We start from the raw sequence: 17,500 nt of genomic DNA, 5'->3' as shown, positions 1-17,500 counted from the left end.
AAACCATATAGAAGCTATGCCAATTGATACCAGCTGATGTTTTGGCCCTTTTTACACTACTAGCAGATTTCATATATGTATACTGAGAAGTACACTATACATTCTTCTTACACTTAGTACTTAATATTCACAGTTACTTCTTGACTGTGTTTACATTTAAAGAAACACCATCAATGTTTATAACACCGAAATGTGACCTTTTTAAATCTTAATCTTTGTTTACAAAGTCTACAAAGGTGGGAAATTAGATGTTTACAAAATTATATACATTTCTTTAAACAACAAAAGTGTTGTGTAATGTAAACCGATGTCAAGGTTTCAAAGGATTGTTGGCCGAAAAAGAAATAAGCACAGTTTTTAAAATTATTCGAAAAAAATTCTTGCAAATATTCTTTTAAAGTATTTTGAATAAACTAAGGTCACTCGGACAAATTCCACTGTCAGTAAATCTGGACTAATCCCACCTAAGTCAATGAAGTCTATACTAAATTTTCTTAAGAATTCACAGCTACCCAGGGGCTATTTAAACTTTCTTGGCATGATTATAAACTGTATTCTTTGTAAGCATCTACCATTACATTGATTCACTCATTTCCTGCCTTTCAAAGTAATTTTTAATATTTCCCCTTTGTATTCTGTAAAACTTAGTTTGATGCTACCTATTAATTCTAGTTAATTTGGCTACTTACCTACTCTTTGATCTCATTAGAATGTAACAGTCTACTTTCACCTGGTTCAAGTGAAACTCTGTTGTTTGATTATAGCAGTCAAAGACAGAAGTGACTAGTATTTTAGAAAAAAAAAAACCCCTCAGCAATCTGAATGGAGACACAGATTTTAGAACTATGAATGGATGAAATTTAGATGGATGAAATTTTAAGGGTTAAGATCAAAAGCCAAGTTCCTGATACACTACTGCATGAGTAGCTGTACAATGCCATTTTAACACCACTAGTATTATAATGGATTACATTCAATGGAGTTACATCAGCATAAGACTGGAGTAAATCAGTGATGAATCAGGTCTCACAAAGTGCTTATCCAAAGATTATCTGAACACATCCAACCCCTCTGGTTTGCCAGGCTTTCTTACAAGATCCGACCTCTTGGTTTCAACTAGGTCAGAAATACTGAGAGACACATTTCATGTGCTATTTTGATATCTCTGTTTCCAGTCCCAGCTGAACTGGGAATGGAAATGTACATGGAATTAAAATAAAAATGTTTAAAAGTTTTTCAAGCCTTAAAGATGATTCTAATTAAGTTTGAGGCAAATAATTGGATTGGTTCATATTTTATTCCAAGCTTTCCCCCAGCTATTGCCAGAACTGTCTTTATGGAATTTTATGAATAAACTGTTGGAAAAGGTTAATTTTGATCTAGCAAGTCCTGATGTTGTTGTATTTTGTATACCATGATTATCTGGGGGGTGGGGGAGAGAGGGAGCATAGGAAAGGAGAAGGTAATTTTAAATTACTTAAATAAATTAGATATACAGACAATTTTCTTTTACACAGATATTATGACAAAACATAAGACCGTAATATATGGCAGAATGCGGGTAAAACAGAGGAGGGGACATACAATTCTCACCCAAGGAGTTCAGTCACAAATTTAATTAACACATTATTTTTTTAATGAGCATCAACAGCATGGAAGCATGTCCTTTCTAATGGTGACCAAAGCATAAAGGGGCATACGAATGTTTAGCATATCTGGCACATAAACACCTTGCAATGCCAGGTACAAAAGTGTTTTTGTTTCTGAGTGCAGTTATGTAACAAAAAATTCTACAGTTGTAAGTTGCACTTTCACGACCAAGAGATCTCACTACAGTACTTGTATGAGGTGAATTGAAAAATACTATTTCTTTTGTTCATCATTTTTACAGTGCAGTTATTTATAATCAAAAATAATATGCTTTGATTTCAATTACAACCCAGAATAGAATATATATGAAAATATAGAAAAACATCCAACATATTTAATAAATGTCAATTGGTATTCTACTGTTTAACAGTGTGATTAAAACTGCAATTAATCATGATTACTTTTTAAAATCTCAAATAATTTTTTTGAGTTAATCACATGAGTTAACTGCAAATAATCCACAGCTCTAATATAAACCTTAAAAACACACACTATATTAGGTCATCAATATAGTCCTGCTAGTGAAGGCAGGGGGCTGGACTCGATGACCTTTCAAGTTCCCTTCCAGTTCTAGGAGATAGGATATCTCCATTAATAAATAAATAAATAAAAATAAGACTGAAACACAGATTTAGAAATTTAAACGTTACATAAATATTCCCTGCTCTTACCCCCTGAAGCAGAAGTCAGAGAAGAGATAAGCAGCTATACAACAATGCCCTGATGATCAACAAACTCAAACTCTGTTGAAGGAGTGAAGCAAATACCAAAATTAGAGTTGATTAGGAATTTTCTGTCTATGATTTTGATGGAACATGGAGTTTCCACAAAAAAATCCATAGAAATATGTTGATTTGTTTAAATTTTTCAATTTTCTATCAGGAAACAAAATCAAAACATTTTGTTTCCGGTTGTGTTTGCATTAGTTTGAATCCCCAGAGCTGCCACAGTGTCTCATGGAAGTTGTAGTTAGTGTGCCTAATGCCCCCACCCCTATGGGCTGGGCTCCCTACTTGGCTTATATCTTCCATGATATATCTTCCCCAGTCTCCCCACTGACTGAGCTCCTGCAGAACACCACAGGAGCTCACACAGACATAGTCTAATTCTGAATGAACTCAAAACAAAAATGATTCAAGATTTCCAAATCGAAAGTTTTCAGAATCTTTTATTATTCATTATAAAGTTTAGATATGTCAACCTGTCATCACAATTCAGAGTGAAAATAATTTGTTGAAATATTGGAATGTCCTATAGGATTGAAATTCTGATTTTCCATCGGCTCTAAACAGAAACAAGGACCCATCACTGAAGCCACCACATATTCATACCTAGAGACTACTAGCATGAGCACATAATCTAGCCTCAATTGCCAGTGTAGGAAAGCCATTCTTCTGGTATTGTGACTAAACCCTAAGCTACACAGAGCTATAGAGTAAGGATTTCAAAATCTGGCATCTGCAATTTAGTTTGGCCATGATGGCCATATAGGGATGCAAGTAGTTACAAAGCACCCAAATCAGATATATAGGGTCTTCTTCTCATGTATTTTCAGGCCCTTTGTATCTATAGCAGTGTAAAGGAGCCTTAGAAGGAACATAAATACAGTATAGTCATAAATATATAGTAATATTACTATAATATTATATACTATTCTGTGGTGCAATGAGTATCTTTGAACATTAACAAAGGTGACATATGGACAGAAGCAAATTCTGATCTGCATACTGACACTGAATAATACCTCTGTGAATAGTCCCATTGTTAGTATATAGCCTGACCTAAAGTATCAGAATGTGACCCATGATTAGGACACCAAGGGACTATGTTAGTAGTCCTTTTTTCCTGAAATACTGTCATATTGTGAGATTTTTCAGATGCTCATGTATAAAGCTGGCCAAATTTTTCTGAATGAAAGACTTCTCAGTTAAAAACTCATCTTTTTTTCAAAATTTTTGTGAATGTATTTTACATTTTCATTTTATTTGATGAAACTGGTTTTAGGTTTATCATCCCTCCATTTTTTTAGTGGCAAAATGGAAAAAAAAAAGGGGGGTGGGATGGCGGACAGGAAAAGAAAATACATTTTAAATTAAAAAAATCATGCAATCTTTTGAATAAATGAAAAATCATTCCCTTTTCAGAACCTGTGAAATGCAAATGACTTCACAATTATATGCAAAGCGTGTTTTACATGCATGTGAGCACATATTTCTCTTTTATGTGGTGTGATGGAAGGGATGATGCAGAGACATATGGGGATAAATTATTAGTGACAAATAAAATATCAGAAATTCCTATCTTCCCTATCCCCATCTGTAAAAGAGGTAGTTTTGTTGTTATTACTTTTGTTGCCTTCCTCAGGGTCTTCGACTTTATCTTTTTCTCAGTGGCTATTAGTGTTTCCGTCCTCTCTCTGCTGGGCCGTAATGATTTTCCCAGTTATAGCAAACAAAAATGGGGCTCTGTTATGATGTGTGTGTTTAAACACGGCAGGTGTGTTTGCAAATATGGAACATGTGACCTCATTCTCTGGGTACTTGAGACACACTACCCATGGAAGCTTAGAAGAAGAAAAAAAGATGTGAACAATTTTTATTTGTCATCAGATTCCCAAATGTAGCTTTCCTTTCTTTCTGATCTTTTCTTATCTATTCTCACTCTGTTTTCCTATTTCCTCATCTGGCAGTCTTTTCTCTAGTACTTGAATGATGATTCAAATGCCTCAGAAGCTGTTGTTTTCAACTTTTATTAATGTTTCCCAACTCTTTTTCCTGTTTTCTTGCTGACAGCCTGCCAAAAAATCACCCTCTTGTGAATTCTAAAAGGGTTTGGCGAGCAGGAATGGGACCCAAAATTTGTTGCAGATAATTAGTCAATCAGAACAGTGTCACAGCAGATATTTTACAACCCACACATCTCTATTTTTAAACAGTCCATGACATAAACCTACCAGTAGTTTTCATTGTCTAAACTCAAGAAGCACATGTTTAGATCAAAGCTAACTCATCTTACTTCACTTAAGTAATACCCTTGTTTTTGCATTAATTTGTGTTCGTTTTTGAGATGGGCTGAAGCTGGGATACCATGTCCAGGTGCACAAAACATTCTCTCTTCCAGGAATAAAATGACAGCATTAATCAAAGCAGAGTCATTTGATGTCCTTCAAGATAATATTGCCTGTAATATCCTAGGTAACGAATATTCCTTCCAAAATCCCGACCAGGACTTTGAAAGAAGAGAATGACCCAAAAAATCCAGCTCAGATTTTACAATGAACTTGGTGCATGCTGGGACAGGATTTTGTGAGTTTAGTTGGTTCTTTATGAATATTAGTACAGTGTAGACATGCCCAATGAAGATAATTGTTTATGTTCCCCACTTGTGAAGCTCAATACAGTTTAATTTCTTTGTTTCCCCAGTATGCTGGGACATGACAGTATCCAGGATATTTTGAATTTAGAATGGATAGATGAAATACATTTGATTCTTTTATATAGTGCCAGGGGTGCTGTTCAAAAGTTTAACACAACTAAAAGTAAAACAAATCTGCAATCAATGGCAGAGTAAGCAAACAGCCACTTTGTTAAGAGAAAGGAGATGGGGAGGGAGGGAGAGGGGGGGGGGGAATGGCGAAAAGGAAGGTCAAAATGGGCAAAAATGAAATGATTAATATGGAATAACTTTTCTTATTGAAGATAGTTACAGGGATATGTTGGAGTTCTAGCAGTAACCATAAAGGAGTGTGGGGATGGAGCGAGTGAAATGAATATATGTTCTCCAAACCTTTTATAACCTTCTAATGCTCCCTGAAAATTCTCTTCCCAGAGTTGTAGAACTCAGATTCCCTTCAGTTGTGGTGCACAGGGTGCTCAGTGAAACAAAGAGGGCAGCTGTAAGACAGAAAGGACAGATCTATGGATCCTAAATCCACCTTAATATCGGTAACAATACGTAATTTCATTCTGTGGTTCCAGAATAGTTCATGGTTCTGTACGTCTCTGTGTCCCTGGGGTCACTGCTATCTAGCCTGCAGCTCCCACTTTCTACACAGCTAGAGCTGGTAATTCTCAAGAGGCAGGGACAGTTTCAAGTATTTTGTTTTTAAAGTTTAATGACAAAAAAGTCCATCCATTTGTATAAGTAATGTGTGACTTACACTGTCTAATAATTTTGTTGACACTTAAACACACACCCTTATCTCCAACTCCATATATTTGCATGTACAAATAGTATATTACTACTACTCACACATCTGTAGGGTCTGATCCAATATCCACTGAAATCATGGGGTTTTAATTGGGCTTTATAAACCTAGGAGTACCCATAAGTCTACCCAAAGGCTCTGTGCTTACGCTGATACTTTTCAACCTGTACAAAAATGATCTTCCATATACCCAGTCCTGCAAGTTCATGTACATAGATGTCATTTGCTTATGCATCCAAGGGATGTCATTCCCAGAACTTGAAGATTTTCTAAATGCTGACTTCATTAAGATACTGTAGTTGGTGGCATTTACAGCAAGCGTGACCAAGACTGTTTTGAATGTGTTCCATCTTTACAATGCCAGAGCAGCCCCAGAACTGAATATCTGTTTCAACAGAGATTGCTTGAAACACAAATCTTATCCGATCTACCTCAATGTAACCCGAGATAGTTCTCTCGCATATCTTAAATACCAGAGGAAAACTGCAACTATGGCGAGGTTGTTTAACAGCCTTCTAAGGACACTGGCTGGCACTTCCTTGGGAGCAAAGGCTTCAACTCTGATCTTCTGGTTTAGCCGTCTGTTACTCCGCAGCAGAATACTGTGCTCCCTCCGGCTCCATTCATTTCATGTCAAGTTGGCTGACACATGACTACATTCAGCCATGCACATCATAACTGGGATGATTCAACCCACTCCAGTACTGTGGCTCCTTGTGTTAGGCAACATCACTCCCTCACACATCCATTATGAGGTCGCTACCACCAAAATGGCTGAAAAGATTAGAGCAAACCCAAACTTACCACCACACAGAAACCTTTTCCATCACCCAAGGCCCTCATTGTGGGCTCACTTGCCTTGCCTGGATTTCTCCGAGATGTCAATGTGGCTTGAAGAATGGTTTGCAACTGATGTGAGAAACCAGTCTCTTTGAACTGACCCAACCATATGTGTACCTGGCTTTGATTTGTCACACTGTTCAAGGGCTCTTTTGATCTGATTTTGAATGGGCCAGGGTCAATGTGGAGCCAGCCTTCACACCTGGGACCAATGAGAGGATCCCACATGTGGCTCAGCATTCAATAAGTAGAACATGTGTATTGACAATGTTTTTGATGTGTTTGCACATAAAAATGCGTAAGATTAGAGTTAAGGGTGTGTGCTTGAGGAATTCCATGTGTGCATTGTGATTGCTTATACTGGAAATGTAAAGGGGTTTGTGATGTTAAGGAGTCTGGGTGCTTGCATCATATAGTATGTCAGTGTTAAGGCATGTGCATGAGGTGTGTTAACTGGTGATTTCCTCAATTTTTAGTGATTGCATTGATAGGAAATGCACTAGAGCAACCTGAACACTAAGTAAACAAATATTTCTTTAAATGGGATATCCAAAACTGGACACTGCACTCCATCTGTGACTTTACCATTGCTGAGTAGAGTGGAAAGATTACCTCCCTTGTCTTACATCCAGCACTCCTGTTAATACATCCCCAAATGGCATTGCCATTTTCTCCACAGTATCACTGATGTTTCTTGCAAAAAAACATTTTACAACTACTATACGTCTCTGTGTTGTATAGAGTTTCAGACAGGCTTGATGCCTGGTAAACAAGGGAGACAAAGTTAGGACGGAAGTTGTTTGCAAGCCTGTTTACCTGTATTTTAGTAGCATTTTCCTTTTAATAAATAGCTCCTGTATAAAAAAGACTGATTCACCATATCATAGAGAGAAGGTGGGTGAGGTAATATCTTTTATTGGACCAACTTCTGTTTGTGAGAGAGAGACAAACTTTTCCGCTTATGCAGAGCTCTTCTTCAGTTCTGGGAAACTAACCTATATAGCAGTAATACTAAACTAAACATATTACCTCACCCACCTAGTGTCTCTAAAATCCTGGGACCACCATGGCTATAACACCATATCATGACAATTCCCAGCAAAGACCCATCCCATTCCATTTTAGGCAGACTTTTAATCAATTCAAGACCAACATTAAATAATAGAATTTGATCCTGCTTAGATTGTGCACCCAAAATTTTCACTGAGTTCAGTGGGAGGTGTGTTCGTAAGGATTTGAGGACCAAAACTATTGCCTGGTACCAACATTTTCAGCTAAACCGCATACAAAATATATTTTTTAAAGGATCTGAATGGAACATACAAAAGCAAGGAAGTTCACAAGACTACACTTACCTTATCTTAAGCGTGACTATTGAAGGAACCTGAGATCAGTGATTGATATAACAGGATTTCATGGTTCTTCAAGACTATTGCAATCAGTTGTGTCTGTGTATGCTGTTGTGAATACTTAATCCACAAATAATTGACACCGCTCACCATAGAACTGAAAGGTTGAGGCCCTTATGTCACAGGAAGATTATGCAGCATATTGTTTTTTTTCTGTTAATATGCAATCAGCAAACCACGCTGTGTATGCACAATAAGCCACTGATTATCTTTTGGTAAAGTTGTTGTTACTGGGCTTTCAATAATAGCCTCTTTTTAATCTTCATTATTTGCAATCATTTATCTATTTTAAAAGGCACAATGGAAATCAGCCACATTGGGGACCTGACATTGCCAAAATGGGATGCTTATAAATTGCAACCATTTATTCATTATAATTTTTAACAGCCTTCAAAATCTTTTCTTACCTGTATTCCTGAAATTTAAAAACAGTCAAGCAGGTGTAAGTAAAGTGTGTGTGGGAGGGAGGGGGGCAGGATGGGGGTAGAGAGGAAAGAGAATAATCTCTGGTCCTTATGTGCCGCATTTCAGCTCACAGCCAATTTACTCTTGGAACTCAAGGCTGAAGACTGAAGCGCTGATTAGATCTTATCTGTAAATAAATCCACAGATCCATTAGACAATTTTATGTCAGACATCTGATATCATACAGAGCCCCTGATTCTACCTTCTACCCACATTTAGCCCCATTGACTTAAACGAGGCACCACACAGTAAAGGGATCTACCTGAACACATCTCTTTACATCATGGGGGTTTGCATGTGCTTAGAGATCGGCCTGCTCTTAGGAAGTTGCAGGAGCAGATCCCTTAATTTGTAACTAGATCTGCATGAACCTTAAGAGGTTTCAGTCTCCAGTATTAGGCTAGAAAACTATTGAGAACAGGAGGCTTGATTCTCCACTGTATTATTCCAGTTAATATAACATAGGAATATCCATATTGGGTCAAACCAATGGTCCATCTAGACCAATATTCTATCTCTGATAGTGGCCAGTTCTAGATGTTTCTGGCAGTTAGAAGTTAGGGACACCCAGCGCATGGGGTTGCATCCTTGACCATCTTGGCTAATAGCCATTGATAGATGGATCCTCTATGAACTTTCTTATACTTTTGACCTTCACAACATCCCCTGGCAACAAGTTCCACAGGTTGACTGTATGGTGTGAAGAAATACTTCTTTTTCTTTGTTTTAAGTCTGCTGCCTATTACATTTCATCTAAGCAAGTGTAACTCCAAATGGACAAAAAGAGCTGACATAAAACAAGAAGTGAAACTGAACTAAAATCCAAACTTTGTTTAGTATTCTAAAAATTTGGTAAATTCTTCAGAAACATTTTCCCCTTTTATCATTTCTGGCTTCCAGCTAGAACCAGACTGAAAATACCAACGAAAAGTCAGAGTTTGGCTCACAATTGTTTTTCTCTAGATTTATTGACCATATAACTCTGTTTGGGCTTTACTTAATTTATCCCAACTCTATTGCTGATTTGTAACATCCCCAATCAAATAAAATCCTCAAGTAAATTATCAGCTACACATTTTGTGTTCATCTCTCGCGGTGGTCCTTCCCATGAGACTGTGCAATGGGCATGTTACAATAGACAAAGGAGTGTTACTAGAGGTGGAAGAGGATCATTACAGAGGAGCATGAGGAGGCATTCCCGTAGGTGAGTGAAAAAAAACAGCAGGTGAACAAGGAGTTTCAGGGGCCGTTAATCTGAAAAGTGCTTTATTATGGCAGAAATATAATTGTGGTGATTTTTCAAATTTGAATAGCAAAACAAGCACCTGTTAAATCATATTGATTTAAATCAGAGGGCTATTGGATTTTCCATAAGCAGCTGAATGTCCTGCCATCATGCATTTTCTAAAATAAATAAAATTGTAAAAAGCATAGCTAATAAAGGCAGAAACTGTGAGAGAAAACCAGGAGCAGTGAAGGATGGGAAAGCAGAGGCTGTGCTCCTGTTGTCTCATGGGTAAATATGTCTTTGCTGGATGATTACACTTGGGATTGATATGCTGCCAATGCTTGCTTGAAAGATGTGTTTTATTTCCATTCCAGTAATATTTAAAGTGTTATTCGTGGATGTCATGTGAAACACTAATTACTGAGGTGGCCAGGTTAGTTATTCAATTTTTTTTTCTGTAACAAGAAGATACGCACAAAAACCCTTCAGTTGATTAACCAGTTTCATACCAAACCTGCCTTTTGAGTTCACCAGTAGAGAAACTAATCACTTTTTGTAATTAAGAAAAGAAGCTGAAAGGGCTGCAGCAGGTCCACCTTCCCAGTTTTGATCTGGGAATTCTCACAGGGAATAGATTTACTTTTTGGACTAGCTTGCCAATCAGACACATCCATCAGCTGGGGAGCACATTATGATGCTTCACTTTCCATGACCAGGTGTCTCCAGTCAGCCTTTACTCAGGCCATGTTTTTCTCTTCTTCCAGCCTGTGATTCAGTGAAAAATCTGACACCAAGCAAGGGTGGGAGTGAGGAAATTAAGATGACTAAAACTGATGTGTGAAGTTTCTAGGCCTTGGCTGAGTACAGCATATGGAGCTGACTACCCTGACGGTAATTAGCAACTGTCTGGAACTGAGCAAATAACACAGAACCTTGGGTGTCTCTAATTTCCAGGAGTTGTGGGAATATGTGATGCATAGCCCATGAAATGCTGAAGGAGACTGTGAGGTGTTAATATCCTTAGGCAGACAAATATGTTTTGTTCATAGACAGTTTTTCCTCCCAATGTTATTCCCCAAACGCGCGGGGAGGGGAGGAAGGGGGGAGAGGAAATATGTCTAAACAAAATCTTAACCTTCTAAAGGACAGACAGTCCTTGCATCCTCATTGCCTTTTGAATAGAAATGATGTATCCCTGTGTAGTTCCAAGCTAAGCTTAGAAGGATGATACTTAAAGACATTTACAAGTGGTGCATTTTTAGATTTCTTTTGCTTCAATGATGATGCCCTAGAATGAAAAATAAGAAACCTCAGAGAACCCAATCTGTGGCACTGTTCCCAGTCCATTTGTATTAAAGATGGTCTGATCTTTTGTGTCTAGGTCTAAGACAAACATGATTACCTGGCTTCAGCTGGCTATGTCTGGGTGGCTAAAGTTCTATTAAAGGAGATTCATATCGAACTTTCAGACATAGCCACAGATGCAATATTCATGATTCATTCGAATAGGTCTTTGCCAATACATTATTTGTTTGTTTTTAATAGGCTCAACAATAAATCCAGCCACTTCAAAAGAAAATACATTCTATGGGGGAAAATAGCCCAAAACAAAACAAAACCCCAAGCATAAGTGCAACATTAAGGATCAAAAATCAAGGGCTCAAATGTCAATAGGGTGAAAGTTGGATATTCAACCTGAACTCTGCCTCCTTGACCTTCTGAGCAAAGTACGATCTCAAGGGCCTGATCCTGTACCACTGAATTATTCACATGCATATTTGCAGGACTGGGGCCTAACACAAAACAAAACAAAAAACAATACAAGGAAGAATAGGAGAGGAGATTAAGGGGGATAAATCATTTTAAAAAAATAGGGGCAGGTCCTCAACTGGTGTACCGTAATGTCAATGGAGCTATGCCATTGTATACTCTTGAACATCTGATCTTGAATCCATATAATAAACATACGCCACTGAAATGTATGTAATAGAAGCTTTGGGCATGCTCAGACACCAGGGTTGTACCTACATAATTCCATTAATGTCCATGAAGTTATACCACACTAGAGTGTTTAAATCAGAATCAAGCCCTGGATATGAGTGATCTGCTCTGTGCAATCCAGTTATCATATTTACTTCTTTACACAGTTCAGCAACATTCATTTAAAGCAACAAGACTCAAAATGCTACACACTGAGAAGCATGACCCACCACTGTGCCATTCCAGTTTGGGGTTATGCTGACATAAAATGCAATGGTGAATGAAGCCACTTTAACCATTCTGGGATGTTTCTGGACACGTGTAAGAAAGACTCCAAGCTTACAGAGCAAATATGGTCAGAAAAGCAACTGTAAAAATGACATCCCAGCGTTCTATATTTATACTCTCTCTGAATCCATATCAGGTTTACAAATCAAAAAAGAATCTTTTTAAAACCCAATGCTGCAAACTCATCTCGGAATATGAAAGCCAAGCTTTTCTAATTAGATCTAGTCAGGAATTTCCTAGCAGATTGTTTTTCTGTTGAAAAATCCCAATTCACTGACATCAAAACATTTAGCAGGAATGTGCCAGGTTCATTGTGTCTTCCAGCCAGCTCACCCATCAGGGCTGGCGTTCTCAGAGTTTCTAAGCTCCCCACTCCCCAGCAAGGATTGCCAGCTAGAGCTGAGGCTGTCAGGCTTTCAAACCCCTAGCTTCTTGGTATCCCACCAGAAAGGCAGCCGGCACTCCTGGCACCTTGGGGAGTGTTGTCAATTTTATTTAGAGGCAGAAGGAGATATTTTTTGAAATTTTCAGATTTTTTCCATGGAACAGGAATTTCAGATTCCAGTCAGCCACACTTCTAATCAGTAATAAATCTTCAACTATCAGAATTTAACATCTGCATTCCCTGGTTTTGGACAGAATGTTTAATATTTCAAAATTTTCCAGCCAGCTCCAACAGTGCTGCTGATGAGGCCTGAGGCTCTCTGCTATTAGTTTGCTCTTCCATATCTGTGTTGGCTGCACTTGCGTGTTGCAACCGATTTTTTTTTCTTTTTGTAGTCAGGAGTTCTCTTTCTACACATCTGCCATAGGGTTCACTCACACCTGAAGAACCTCCTTGTGGCTACATCTGGGGAATTGCTCCGCCCAGTCAGATGCCCCCCTTCTGTCTCTTGTTCACACTGCAACCTCTCTCATTCTCCAGGAGTTACAATGCTTCCTGTGTGTGAGTCAGGATGCTCCCTCTTCATGGCTGGGCCCTCCTGCCAGGTTACTATATAGTTTTCCTCTTCTGGGGTATCAAAGTCTCACTGAACTGGCTGAATGGGTACAGTTCCCTGCAGTTGTCCAATTCAAAGCTATTCCACTTCCCCAGTGGTGAGGTAGGGGAACCCAGGCCTGGCCACTAATTTAGGCTCCAGTCCAGGGACCCTACAATCAGCAGCCAAGGTCTGCTCCAGCATAAACCTTGCTATTATTTCCCTGGACTGCTTCCTACTCCATTTTTATCAGGCTTCCTTATCCACCATCCTTCAGGGCCAAGATCCCACAGTTTCTACTCTCCCCCTAGGTTTCCTCCTTCCCCTCTCTAAGCTGAGAGAGTGACTGCAGGTTTCCACACAGTAGTCCCTTCTTTCCTCTCTTCCTAATCTCATACCAGCCCACTCCTGCTTTTGCTCAGCTGTGCTCCATCTTGAATCAGGGATTGCCTATCAAGCCATACCAGAGGAAGGATGGCCTCTTCTGAGACTCATTAACCCTTCCAGGCTGAACACCCATCATACCACCCTAAAATGACCAAAAGAAAAAAAAAAGACTTAATCCTGGACCAAATCCTATTGACCAGGCCCATCTTCATGCATACAACTCTATGCTCTTACTCAGACAAGAAAGAACTATACTTGTGCATAAGGGTTTGGAGGATTGGACAAACTTCATTTAACTGTACACTACCAAGTACATTTCATTCCCTCCCTTTCATTCTCATTCAAGGGACATAGCACTGCTTATAGGTAAGTATATTGAATTTCACACAGGATATATGAATGTTCCAAAACGATGGTAACACATTGGTAACAGACAACGGGCTTTCCTCTACCTTGAAGGGTCTAAGATAGTGTTGCTTCATCACTGAGTGGTCGCAGATTTGCGGTATTTGCAGTGGAATGTTTTTTGTCCTGGAAAAGATACTGGTGATACAGACTCAGAGTATTTTTCTAGATTGAATAATTTACAAGTCCTTGAACAGCAAAGAGCAAAACTCAATGCAGGTGTTTGTTATCCTCCATATATCTCTGTGCTAAGCTTCTGAACAAGCCTCGTTGCTCCCCTCTTGCTCACCTGTGGCGTTGGTTTCTCCTCTTTTACATGTTCCTCTCTCTTGCTTGGACACCATCATTTTTATCTGGGATACTTCTTAGCCCAAAGGCACTGGAACTTGTCCATATAGAACCTGTGCTCCAAGAAGTAGTTCAGTCAGGCCTTGTGCGGGTTCTCTGCTCTATAAAGGAACTTCAGACTTCATGACTAGCCAGATGAATTGCTGTGACCAGTCCTCATGTCTTTCCTTAGACCAGGGTCTCTGGGTGAAATCCTGACCCCAAGGAAGTCAATGGGAGTTTTGCCATTAAACTTCAATGGGGCTAGGGTTTCACCCTCTATGTTTAAAACTTTTAATGGAAAGTTTCATATCAAGCATGTACATGAATAATTTCATGGTCACCATTACTATGATACAGTTGAAAAGTGAAGGGAGGGAGACCTCCAGATTGGTGAATTCTCTTGTTTGGTTGGTTTTACTTTCAGAGTGATTACATTTTTATTCATGGAATCAAACAGCAAAAATATAAATAAAGAGGTACAAGATATTTACAGATCATAGTGTTGTCAGGCTTTAGAGCCAGGGCCTCAGGTTGAAGTCAATGGAGCTACATCAAATTACATCCATTGACCAATTTTTAATGTTGTGCTTAGGAACCTGGTATTTAACCTTTATTTTTTACTTAAGAACCTTCTGTGCAATAAGCCAGTTTGAAGGGGGGGGGGGGAATCTCTCGTTAACATATTGGTGATATAATCCTTCCTTGTAAAGCTGACTTCTATTGGGAAGAAAAATCTGCCACAATCAAAAAAGGAGGTAAAGCGAAAGAAAACTTGGAAGACACTGCCAAAATGACAGTAAATGTTAATGGTCCGATCACAAAAATTGTCCTTCAAACTCGGATGTGTAGTAAATAGTAATGAAGAGATGTACTTGTCAGGAAGATTTGATTTGTCTAGCAAATCCTTCCTGACATATACACTCATTTACTACTATGTAGCCTTTTGAAAATGCCATTCCAGCAGAGCATAAAAAAGGTTATTTAGATTAAGTATAGTTACAAGATGAGCTGTATACTGAGTTCATTGGACTACATGTAAACTCATTTAATTTCCACTGCTCCATTACTCTAAGTGAAACTGTCCCTGTATTGGGGGGAGGGGGAGAGTCAGGGGATGGGGGAAAAAAACCATGAAAAAGACATAAGAATTAGAATGAGAGAGGAGAGTAACATAAAACAAAGGTATAGGATCCAATGTACTGATGTCTAGCATCAGAGGGATGATAGGCATGGAAATGGCATTAATTATTCCTTTAATGGGACGGAATACTGAATAAAACGGTAAGGATTTAAAATCTGCCATCAGTTGCTGTAACTGAAGGCAGAATTTGACCTTGACATTGCACACTTAAAGTCAGGAAATGTCAAAGCTAAGGTTGCACATGCAATGCTAACTCTACCTTACTTGTCTGTATACATTGCAATAGAGGGGCAAATTCTGCTCTCCATTACACTACTGAAAATCTGGAGTAACTCCAGTGAAGTCAGTAGAAAAGAGCTCAAGCTGAGAGCAACTTTGGTCCACAGGACTAGATCCTCAGCTGGTGTCAATCAGCATAGCTCCATTGACTTCACTGAAGCAATGCTGTTTTACACCAGATAATAATTTGACCCGCAGTCTTTAATTTCATTATTGCATATTATTTTTCAAATAATACAATATATCAGAATGCATGTTTTCTTCAGGTTTGATACACGCATAACATCTTTTTTTTATTCAAACTGATTTCATTGTCATCCTGATCCAGTGTATTGTTATTGACCTAGACTTTTTATATATTGTCTTTTCTGTATCTGTATATATATATATATATATATATATATATATTTTAATAAGTTCATTTTATTTTCATTCAGCAGCACAGCCTTTATTAGGTGCAGCTTAGAGCATAAGACAGTTAATTATGAAGATGACTTAGATGCAGACACAAGCACAGTGCAGATTTTCCAGATCCAGTTTAGGGGCTGAAGCACTGAACAACAGCTTCAAATTAAATTTTAATATATGGCCCAATACTACATATTTATGCATATCAATAACTCACCACACATTATGCCATTGTAGTGATGTACTACTTACGTACTAAAATTACTCATATGCATGTGGATTCATAAGGATAAGCCCTTAGGGTTTTATATATATTTATAAAATAGTGAAAATGGTCTTGTGTGTTTGTGTATACATATATATACACACACAAGACCATTTTCACTATTATTCTGTACTTTATACTTCACCTGTAATGTGCTGTGTAAATATGCTTTACTATGTATTTTTCACATAAATGTGTTTCATCTCATTTTGTCCATTGTATGCAAAGCAATGCATACTACACATGTAGCAAAGTTAGTAGAAAAAAAGTGCCCGGATAGAGTCTATTGTGTTATTTGAGAAATAGTATGTGATCATGTAATTAACAGCTATCAGTTAGAATTTCAGCTTGTGTATATGGAAAAGTGCCAATGAAGTCAACAAAGCTATGACAATATACACTAACTGAGGGTCTGGCCCTGTGTCATAACGCATATGCAAAAAGGTAAAGAGACAGCAACCTTATCTGTGATAGATCTTTAATTGTGGGCACTTAACCAAGCAGGCTTAATATTCCATTAACAAAGGCCCTACTCCCCAATGGAATTTCCTAAAGTTTTATTTTTAACTGGGGGGGAAGGGAAGATTAGGAAAATAAACAAATCTTTATAAAAGGAGCTTTACTCTTGTTTTAAATATTCCATAATCTGGAACTATTTAGCTAGACACCATCTGAATACCATTGCTGCCCCACATCCATAGGACAGAGCTCCTCTGCTGCCAGCCTTACAAAGTTGGGGGAAGTGGATTTTTGCCCTCCCTGTTTGAAAAGCATCTAAAGATACACCACTAAGAGACTATCCCGTGCACCTAGCACAGTTCACAGTGGCCCTTCCCACCTTCCAGAAGACACTAGAGCTGAGGCACCTGAATAGTTTGCACTTAACATATTTTAAGGAGGTTAATACTTTGGTTTTCAAAAGCCATTTTTGGTAGAAATGTTTGTATTTTGGTTCAAAAATAATTAGTGAAAAAGCTTGGTTTTCCACAAACATTTTCACTTTAGTCAAAGGGCTAAGCAAGACCAAAAAAAAAAAAAAAAGTTCCAACTGGTGCTGGACAAGCCCTCTTTTATCTGGATCTCCCTGCTAATTTGCAGCTATATATTTTATTGGAGATTTCAGGGGAGGGAGGGGGAGCCTGTGCACTATGTCCTCGCTCCTCCCCCTCCCTCCTGCCTCCTGAATGCTGCAAGCCAGCTGATTGCTGCGGGCAGGAGGCAGGGGGGAGGAGCAAGGG

The sequence above is a fragment of the Trachemys scripta genome, chromosome 2 (genome assembly GCF_013100865.1).
Source record: "Trachemys scripta elegans isolate TJP31775 chromosome 2, CAS_Tse_1.0, whole genome shotgun sequence".
Classification (NCBI taxonomy): Eukaryota; Metazoa; Chordata; order Testudines; family Emydidae; genus Trachemys; species Trachemys scripta.
This window is presented reverse-complemented; position numbering follows the sequence as displayed.